The sequence below is a fragment of the Moschus berezovskii genome, chromosome 9, assembly GCF_049115385.1.
Source record: "Moschus berezovskii isolate FMDL1 chromosome 9, NW_MosBer_1.0, whole genome shotgun sequence".
Lineage (NCBI taxonomy): Eukaryota > Metazoa > Chordata > Mammalia > Artiodactyla > Moschidae > Moschus > Moschus berezovskii.
The window spans coordinates 60,165,800-60,176,564 of NC_142468.1; positions in this window are offsets into that span (position 1 = coordinate 60,165,800).

The following is a 10,765-nucleotide window of genomic DNA, read 5'->3' on the forward strand; positions in this document are numbered from 1 at the left end:
TCAAACTGTAGTGCTGAAGAAGACTCTTGAGAGTCCCTTGGACAGCAAGGAGATCAAACCAGTAGATCCTAAAGGAAATCAACCCCGAATATTCATTGGAAAGACTGATGCTGAAACTGAAGCTCCAATACTTTTGCCACCTGATGCAAAGAGCCTACTTATGGAAAACACCATGAAGCTAAGAAAGATTGAGGGAAGGAGGAGAAGGGGACAACAGAGGACAAGATGGTTGAATGCATCACAGACTCAGCGGACTTAAGTTTTAACAAACTCCAGGAGATAGTGAAGGACAGGAAAGCCTGGCGTGCTGTAGTCCATGGGTCACAAAGAGTTGGACACAGCTTAGAGACTGAACAACACATTCCTGTTATAGTTGTATTGAGCTTATTTCTGTTCTTTAGACAGATTCTCCCACTTAGTAAGAATTTTTGTGGCATTCCTGAATTTTACTATTCCCAGGGATTCTCAATGAGCAGAAATGGAATAAAAGCTACAATTCTGACTCCCTGGGAAAAAAACAGGGTATGGAAAAACCGGCAGAGTCCTTCTTCCAATCTGCTCTGTGGCAGTTCAAGCTTTGTTCTAGAGACATGAATTGAGGAGCCCCTCCATGGGCCCTAGAGGGAGTATGTGGCCTAAGGCCAAATGTGGGTGTGAGTTTCTTCCGTCCCCATTACACTATGTGCTCAGGCTGGCTCCAGAAAAAGGGCCTGCGTCCTGTCCTCGTGCCATGACAAAATCCCCAATCAACATTTCAGGTGGTTAGTGAAAAGCTCTAGGGAACATGTGGATCTGAGCCAAAAGTAGGCAAAACCATATAATTCTATTGGAGGCAGCATCTCTTTTATGTCAAAGAAAGCACTAATCAAATTCAGATGGCCATCCCTGACTGTACAAGTTTTTCCTTTCCATACTGAAATGATCCCCATTCTACAGTCTCTGAAACTTCCAACTCCTTTGACAAATGGCAAGAGTTGACATTCCCATCACCATACTGTTTGCCTTCTGGTATACCCAGGGAAAAGCACAATTATAAGCTTGATTTGAACAAACAAATTAAAACATAATACAAATTGGGGCCAGTTCCTGGGAAAATAAAAGGGCCTGTTCTGCATATGCCCTAATCTCTGTTACTGATTTACTGGCTGAATGGCCCACTCCAGAAAGCATTTGGAGAAGCCCACATGCCAGAAAGCACTCTAACGCTTTTCAGTTTTCAATCAAGTGACTTGGAATCTTCCTTTGCCAGAACACACTTACTGTAAGCTGGCCACTTATCCCAACCTAGGATACAACTTATCTGCAGCATAAGAGCTATAATAAATTCCAGCTTGAGTGACAGAGAAAACATGATCTAAGGGAGCTCAACTTGGAATCCAGATGTTATTAACTCATGTAAAGTATCTGTGTTTTTATATCTTATACTTTTGCAAACAGTAGGTACCTAGTGTTCTCCCTCTTACCTTTCAAGTGCTGTGCCTATAGGAATGCAATCTGCAGAGTTCTGCTTTAATTAAATAGTCTTTGCAGGAACCCAGGTGACACTCCCTGAAACGTGAGATTTGGGCTTTAATGGATAAATGCCAATCCCAAATATTCACTCTGTGCTTCTAGTCTTAAACATGTATTTCACAGGAATCACCTTGGAAAGCTATGCTTTCAGTATATTGGTTGGAGACCCGTTTCCTGAAGGTTATGATGTTTACATTCAGCGGGGTAAAGTGAAGTACTTCCGCTCACCTGCACTGTGACTCACCACCAAGACTACTCTCACAACTCCTCCTAGATCATCTCTGGCACCTCTAGGCACTGTTTTGAGCACTTAGCACGTATCATCTCACTTAAGTCTCACAATATCACCAGGCAGTAGATATTATTATTATTATTCCATTTTAACCATGAGGCATAGAAAGTTCCAGTAGCTCATTCAGGAGTATACAGTTACATATGGTGGAATCAGGCTTTGAACATAGGTAGGACACCAGGCTATCCAAAATTGATATAGAAAGTTCCAGTAGCTCATTCAGGAGTATACAGTTACACATGGTGGAATCAGGCTTTGAACATAGGTAGGACACCAGGCTATCCAAAATTGATATAGTCACTATTTTTAAATATGATGCCATTTTACCCTCAAGCACCAATAGACCCATGGAAGATATACACATGGAAGTAGATCATTACAGTCCTGGATTTTTCAACCAACATTTGCTTCCTAGCAAACATTTCCTACACAGCAGGAATGCAGATACACAATAGATATAAGCTAAAAGAATGCTGGATTGGAATGCTCCCTTGTCACATCCTTTCCCAGTTTTATTAGTCTTTGTTCTCTGCCTGGCCATGTACTTTGCTCCTCATAAGTCTCATTTTCAGGGGCATCTTCAGATACAAGGTTGACAAATATGTGTGTATTCATTTGTCAACCTTGTATCTGGGTGCTGGGCTCAGAAAATATGGCACTAGATTTAAAAACATTACTAATATTTCATTTTCCTGTTATTTTCCTCCTACTTGTCACTTCTTCCTTTACAGTTTCTTGGCTCTATGTCTTACTGTCCATTCCGCCAACTAAGCCCTGATCACAGCTCACTGGGCAGTGTTAACAGCCTTCTCCCTGCCCTCCACTCCCTCCAACCATCCTGCCTCCCGCTACCAGACTCTTCTCTTGTTATATCACTCCTCCCACTCAAGTAGAGACAATTCATTGCTGATTCTACCAAAATCTGAACTCCTTTGCCTGACTTGTAAAGCCTCCATAATCTCACCCCACCCTATCCATTCAATTTTGCTTCCCACAATGTCCTATACATACCCACTGAACCAATCAGGCTATTATCCTGACTGTAGAGGCAGCAATATGCATGCCTCTACAATGACTATTTTTCCCACCTCGTATGACCTCCCCAATGCGTTAAGTCACCAGCTAGCTAAATTTTACATATCATTCAAAGGCCCAACTCAAATCACAATCAGGAATTAAACATTCTCCACTGCTGCAGCATACCCTGATCACTTCTTTTTTTTACCTCCTATTACATTTACAAATTAACAGTAATTTAAATTACAGTGATTATGGGCTAATCTCTGTTGAGCACTAATTATGTACCAGGTCCTATTGGTATAAGTAGTTTTATTATAAGTAGCTTTTCTAATTTTATAGATGAAGAAACACAAGCACAGGGAAGACGGTACAATTCAGCTTCACACCTGACAGTTTGTTAATCATTTCATTTGTGTCATACTGCTCTGCCTAAACTAGCTTTCCACTTCATTGAGAGTAGAGACTAAGATTCATATTTATTCCATGTCTTCCACACAATTAGTGGAGTCTGCATGCATTGTGAGTCATCAGGACTTTTGGTTGGTTGATTGTACATACTGATGTTACATATCTTTTAAGATTCCTACCCTGTAAGAGTGGCACCACTGTTTGTAAAAGGTGCAAGTAAATACTAAACAAACCCTTTAGAGAACAGCAATGAGTGGTTTGGGACAATTCATAGTCTACAAAAGGCCTTAAGTGATTCTGTCTAACTTACCCTTACTGCATCCATCCTTTATATGCTTCAGTTCAGTCAGTTCAGTAGCTCAGTCGTGTTCGACTCTCTACGACCCCATGAATCACAGCACGCCAGGCCTCCCTGTCCATCACCAACTCCCGGAGTTCACTCAAACTCATGTCCATCGAGTCGGTGATGCCTTCCAACCATCTCATTCTCTGTCTTCCCCGTCTCCTCCTGCCCCCAATCCCTCCCAGCATCAGGGTCTTTTCCAGTGAGTCAACTCGTCACATGAGGTGGCCAAAGTATTGGAGTTTCAGCTTTAGCATCAGTCCTTCCAATGAACACCCAGGGTCGATCTCCTTTAGAATGGACTGATTGGATCTCCTTGCAGTCCAAGGGACTCTGAAGAGTCTTCTCCAGCACCACAGTTCAAAAGCATCAATTCTTCTATGCTTAGAAACACATTAAAGATGGGAAACCACAGGTGAGTTGTCAGCAATCAATGACAAAATGAATTAGAATGTTTTGAGGGTTGCAGGGAAGGTTATTAATTCTATCCTGGTGAAGAACTGGATCTTCTGTTTTTACTAAAAATCAGGAGGCAGCAAGATTTCCCCAAGTAACCAAATACTTGCACCACAATATGACGGATTTTCCCCAAATTTTTCTAGCACTTTTTTTTTTCCTTTAATAACTATAACTGATATAGACATAACTTCAGCAAAGAAAAACAGCACAACAAAGACAGGAAAAGATTATGACTTAGGCTGAAGCTTTAATACTTTTAAAGTCATAGTTATTTCTGATATTCAGCGTAGGCGCATTTTCCAGTTTCTCATTTCTACACCCACTCCATGAAGATCACCACATGGAAGAATTCCTGAGATTCCTCTCCCTCTTACTTCAAATCAAAGCTTCAACAAAAGCCAAAACAAAAGAAAAAAAATTTATTTCAAAGTTCTTATATTGGCTCAAGTGCAATTCATGAATTCATGAGCAAACTCTCATAATCAACAAAGAAACAGATTTTTAAAAACAACTTATCAAATAAGAAAACTTATCTTACCAAAGTCATCCTAGTTGAGTTTCCACTGAATACTGCTCACTCTCCCTGATGCCAGCACTTTTAACTTAAAAAAAAAAAAAAAAAGATAAGAAGAAAGAAAATCATTCATGTATCTTGTCTCTTTATGTAATTTCTTAACACCTCAGCTTATCAGGATTTCCTTCATTTTCTTTCATTTTCCTATCAGGATGTCTTTCAGATTCCTTTATCAGGATCTGAAGCCAGATACATGGCCATATAATAATTCCAGTTTTAGAGATAAGCTGCCAAAAAACATTCTCTTGGAGAAGTCAGTTTTCAAATTAAATTACTCACAGAAACATGATTTCTCATTAAATGACAACATTTTATATATTTCTCCCTAATTACAAAAAAAAAACAACCATCAGCTCACAGTGGATAAGTTGGAACATATTCCTCCTCCCTCTTTTATCACTCTTTTTCTAATTTCAGTTTTTAGACCCCAGTAAATTGTTTTTCAACAGTAGGTATTAGGTTTTGCATACAGCTTTGGAATCACATTTAAAACTATTATTTTTTATATTTTGAATAGTTTCCTTATATAAATTCACCTGTTGATCAATTGGACAGGAAATTCAGATACTTTTCTTCAAGAAAAGGCCATGCAAGATATATCTATACCCTTCTTGTAAATCTGAAAATCAATTTCTACAGCCTTTGAACATAAACATCATGTTGGGTGAATATGGAATTCTTGAGACACAACCTTGTCTTCTGGAACAGTCCTCAGGGTTGAGAAAGTCTGAGCCCAACTTGATGTTTATTTCATTAGTAACCTGTTCACATCTATCTAAATGCCTGAAAGATTCTTTCTTTAACTTGGAAACTCAAGTATTGATATTTTAAAAAATATGTCTCTATATGGGTCTGGTCATTTTAATTTTGTCTCAAATCTTCTTCAGCTCAGAATAGTTTTCTTCTGACATGTGCTTGACTGCTGGTTCCAGTATTTTGTTCCATTTCTTCATTGGGAATAAATGTAATTCTCAGATTAGATCTATGTTTGCTGTCTTCTCTCTCAACATTTTCATCTTGGTCCTTTCCCTTGTTTTGTCTTCTACTTTACTGATTTGATTTCTGCTATGTCTTCTCTGTATTGACACTCTTTCACACAGGTGTTTAATTCTATCATACTTTTGGTATGTTTGCCCTCATTTCTCATTTCAGCCTTTGCAAATCTTACTTCATCCCAATCTGTTTTCTCCAGATGGCCCCTGACTCTGATCTCACTGTGGCTAGGCCTTCCCACATCTTTTTGAGATAACCAAAAATACGTCTGCTAAAATGTTTCTCTCCTTCCTGGAGAAATTTATTTTCAGTGATATAATCTCACTTCAAGTTTTAACAGAAAGGCTTCCTTTCCTTTATCTTGCAGTATTCTTTCCGTAGGCCCCTTTGGGCATTTTTCTGTCTCTCTGCAAAAGAGAACAGTATGTTCCAGCCTGGCACTTGCTAGTGGATAGTCCTGATGAAGTCTTTTTTGTCCCTCAATTTCCTCTTGGGTACAAGTAAAGCAGTTCTGAAGGGCACACTGACTCACAGAAGTGCCTACCTCCTTTTTCAGGATCTGACAGGTAGTTAGCTATTGTGGACTGGAGAAGGAAATGGCAACCCACTCCAGTAGGTTTCCTGGAGAATCCTATGGACATCTCTGGGCATTAGACTGGGGCTCTTGCTCTAACTGCTGTAATTTCCTACTAGCAGGAGCCACTGCTGTAATTTCCTACTAGAAGGAGACACTAGTAGGAAACAACAGAGTCTGCTGTCCTATTTTAAAGGGTAGCACATAAAATCACATGCCCTCCAAGCATGCACTGCCCTCCCCCTCCTTCTTGTCTCTCTCCAATTTACAGTACTGTTTTTTTTTTAATTATTTATTTGGAGGCAGCTTGCAAAATCTTTGTTGCAATGTGCAGGTTTGGTTGCCCCACCACATGTGGAATCTTAGTTCTCTGACAAGGAATTAAATTTGTGTCCCCTGTGTCAGATGGTAGGTTCTTAACTACTGAGCCACCATGAAAGTCCCTACAGTACTTTTAATTTTTTTTAATTTAAATTCATTTATTTTTAATTGGAGGATAATTGCTTTAAAATATCCTATAGTACTTTTTATTACACAGCTAGCCTTTCCGGGACACAATCCACTTCTACTTGTCTCCATCTACATCCTGCCTGGCTGTGGACTGGGAGCCATAGTCTTTTAAGGGATGTGGGAGGAGAAATTGATGGGTTGGGTGGGAGGTTTGACTCTGGACATGACTCTGGCTGGCTCAGAAGACAGTTTCTTCCCAGTTGGAATGTTTGCTTTTCTGGCCAGTGTTTCTCCAAGTTCCTGAAGTAGTTGGGAGCAAATGATGGGGGCCAGGTGTACTTGCTTTCCCTTCTCCTTCAGCACCAACTGGGCTTCTCTGGTTCAGTTTGTGAGCCATGCATCTTGTAATCTTGAGAATATGCTTCTCAGTCCATCCCACTGACAATTATAGTAGTAGACATTCCCTATGGATTTAAACACACAGTCTTTCTTCATCTTAAATTTACATTTATTTTCCTTCTTTCTCTCACAGAGTATTGAGTAGTGTTCCCTGTGCTATACAGTACATCCTTGTCTCTGTCCTTTGAATCTATAAGTGATTGGAAAATCTCTCTGTGTTTTTCTTGTGTTGCGTTCAAAACCTAACGTAGATATGCTATTATGGATTACCTGTACAATTTAGCTAGCAATATTACAATTTAAAAGGAGTGGATATATGTATATGTATAATGATTCACTTTGCTATACAGCGGAAACTAACACAACATTGTAAATCAACTGTATTTCAATAAAATTTTTTTAATTAAGTTAAAATAATAAATTAAAAAAAAACAAAGGACAGATAAATCAGTAATTACGCTAATAGCACCATAATAGCTCATGCTTTAGTCAGAGAGACAATGAAAGCTACAAGATGCAAGGTGATCACCTTTCCAGACCTGGGGGTAAGAACACCTCTGAAGATGAGAGTGTTAACAATTTAGAATGGGTGAAATCAGTCCCCTGCAAAAGTTACTCCTGAGATTACAGTGTTTCCCAATTCTACAGGAAGGAGAACAGCTTGTTCATTCAATTGAAACAAGAAAGTTGAAGTATTTCTCAATACCCAAAAAGAGCCAGTTTGATCCATATACATTCTTAGGATTTGAATGTTGTTAATGTCACTCAATGTATAACTAAGGAAAGTGCATATTCTCTTGACGGAGGAAATAATGAAAAATAGTCTGGACTCTAGGAAAGGGGGAAGCAGAGAATAGGAATCTGTCGGTGAGTTTTTAGCCCTGCATAAAAGACAGAGCATGTTCTGGATCTGAACCAGGCAGAATTGTTCTGGCTAGCTTAACAAGCATTGTCATTCTTTTGGCAAGTACATCCCCATACTGCAAAAGGAGATGATCAAAACTGATGACTCTATTACTAAAATCATCTAGATCCTTTATTCTGAGCCAGTAAGCAAGTTCTCACTTTCCATATGAGGCTTTCTCTCAGTTGAGGGAAAAAATCTGGGCAGGAAGAATGTGGCTTTAATGCTGAATAGAAAACAGACCCTAATTCTGGAGTTCAGTGTTAACATCTTGACTCCAGCCACAGTCATTTGATATGGAGAAATGAACCAAGCTGTGAGAAAAATATTTCACATGAATTTTTTTTGGCCTGTTTTTCCTATATCTAAATGCCTTCTGTGATCCCCCATTGCCTTCAAACTCAATTCCAAATTTTGGGTATTACTCTTAAGATGCTTCTCAAACTTATCCTCCATACTTTACAGTCTGGCCCATCCTGATGCCTTCCCAAACATCCACATTCATTCCCTCTTCCCTACCTTTGATCATACTTTCTCCTCTTTGGAATGCCTTCTCTCTTCTTCTCCACTAACCAAAATCTCATTGGTTCCAGGGTAAGTTTAAGTCCACCTTTCTCCGTAAAAACTCCAGCTACACTAGACCCACTAATTTCTGCATTTCAGATATACTGAGGCTTAACTCTGGGGACGACGGAGAATGAGATGGCTGGATGGCATCACCGACTCTGTGGACATGAGTTTGAGTGAACTCCGGGAGTTGGTGATGGACAGGGAGGCCTGGCGTGCTGTGATTCATGGGGTCGTGGAGAGTCGGACATGACTGAGCACTGAACTGAACTGAACTGAACTCTTCCTTTCTAGTCTTAAGTTGTCATTGTAGATTCCTAGTGACTTTGTTATTACTGCATTCTCTTCTCTGTTATCTAAGCTGAATAAAACTGTATTCAGTTCCGTTCAGTTCAGTTGCTCAGTCGTGTCCAACCCTTTGTGACCCCATGAATCACAGCACGCCAGGCCTCCCTGTCCATCACCAACTCCCAGAGTTCACCCAAATTCATGTCCACAGAGTCAGTGATGCCATCCAGCCATCTCATCCTCTGTCGTCCCCTTCTCCTCCCGCCCCCAACCTTTCCCAGCATCAGAGTCTTTTCCAGTGAGTCAACTCATCGCATGAGGCGGCCAAAGTATTGGAGTTTCAGGTTTAGCATCAGTCCTTCCAGTGAACACCCAGGATTGATCTCCTTTAGAATGGACTGGTTGGATCTCCTTGCAGTCCAAGGGACTCTCAAGAGTCTTCTCCAGCAGCACAGTTCAAAAGCATCAATTCTTCGGCGATCAGCTTTCTTCATAGTCCAACTCTCACATCCATACATGAGCACTGGAAAAACCATAGCCTTGACTAGACGGACCTTTGTTAGCAAAGTAATGTCTCTGCTTTTTAATATGCTATCTAGGTTGGTCATAATTTTCCTTCCAAGGAGTATGTGTCTTTTAATTTCCTGGCTGCAATCACCATCTGCAGTGACTTTGGAGCCCAGAAAAATAAAGTCTGACACTGTTTCCACTGTTTCCCCATCTGTATTACATAGTGTTTAACTATTTGTGTATGTAAAGAATCTGTCTGCAATGCAGGGGACCCAGGTTTGACCTCTGGGAAGATCCTCTAGAGAAGGGAATGGCAACCTACTTCAGTATTCTTGCCTGGAGAATCCCATGGACAGAGGAGCCTGACAGGTTACAGTCCACGGGGTTGCAAAGAGTTGGGTATGACTGAGCAACTAACACCACTACACTACTAGTCTCTTGAATTTCTAAGGGCAGGGAAATTTCTGAACTCTCTTCTGAACTATCCTTACTGTGCTAATCATAGTGATGCCAACAAACAAGCACCCAAGAATTTTCTTTAATGAAATGAAATTTAAATCAGTCCACATTGTTAAAATCCAGACCTGGATGTGATCTACTTTGTGTCTCTTTGCACTGAAGTGGGTGGTATTCGTCTTTCCTGAGCAGAACACACGGCACAGTGATTAAGAGTATGGGTTCTGGGTTCAGAGAATCCCTGGATTCAAATCTCTGCTTTTTTTCCTCCACATTCTTATGGCAAGCTTATTCAATTCTCTAAGCCAGGATATTCTCATCTCTAAAATGGGTAGTTCACAGGGCTCTGATTAAGATTAAATGAGATCATGTCAATGACGTGTTTAGCACAGCACCCCAAACATGGAAGAAGAGTTCCAAGGGAGGCTTTTATCTGTGTCACTCCTTGAGAACTCTGGCATAGCTCTAGGATAAGAGAAATTTTATTGCCTAAAATCTGAAGGCTTACTGGGATAAAAGAAAAAAAGTAATGAAAGCATCAAAATTAGCCATCAGACCAGGATTATCAGTCCTTGGTAATAAGTGGGAGACAAAGATGCTATCACTTCACATGTGTGTGACTGGAAGAGACAGACTAAGGGGAGAGACTATTGCTCTAGGAAGGCAGAAAATTCCCTGAGATGTAGCCCAAAGCCCATGCCCTAACCGGGGACATCAGTCCAGAACCAGTCAAGAAGGTGGTTGAGGAGACTCCAGATAGTGTCTTGAAATGGAATGAGTACTGGTTGCAACCTGTTCAAGTTTCCTCAACCAAGGGTGTGTCAAACAGGAAAAACAAGACTCCTCCTGGAAATGGTAAGTGTCGTGCTCACTTACTGGCCCAACCGCTCCAGATGGTCAGAAGCTGTAATCACTGGAGTTGAGCTGTCAGGTTCAGAGTCAGCTGGGGAAGCAGAGGAGCAGCAATGCTGGTAGCTGCTTAGGGCTGGAGTTGGAAACTGCAGCAGACACTGACC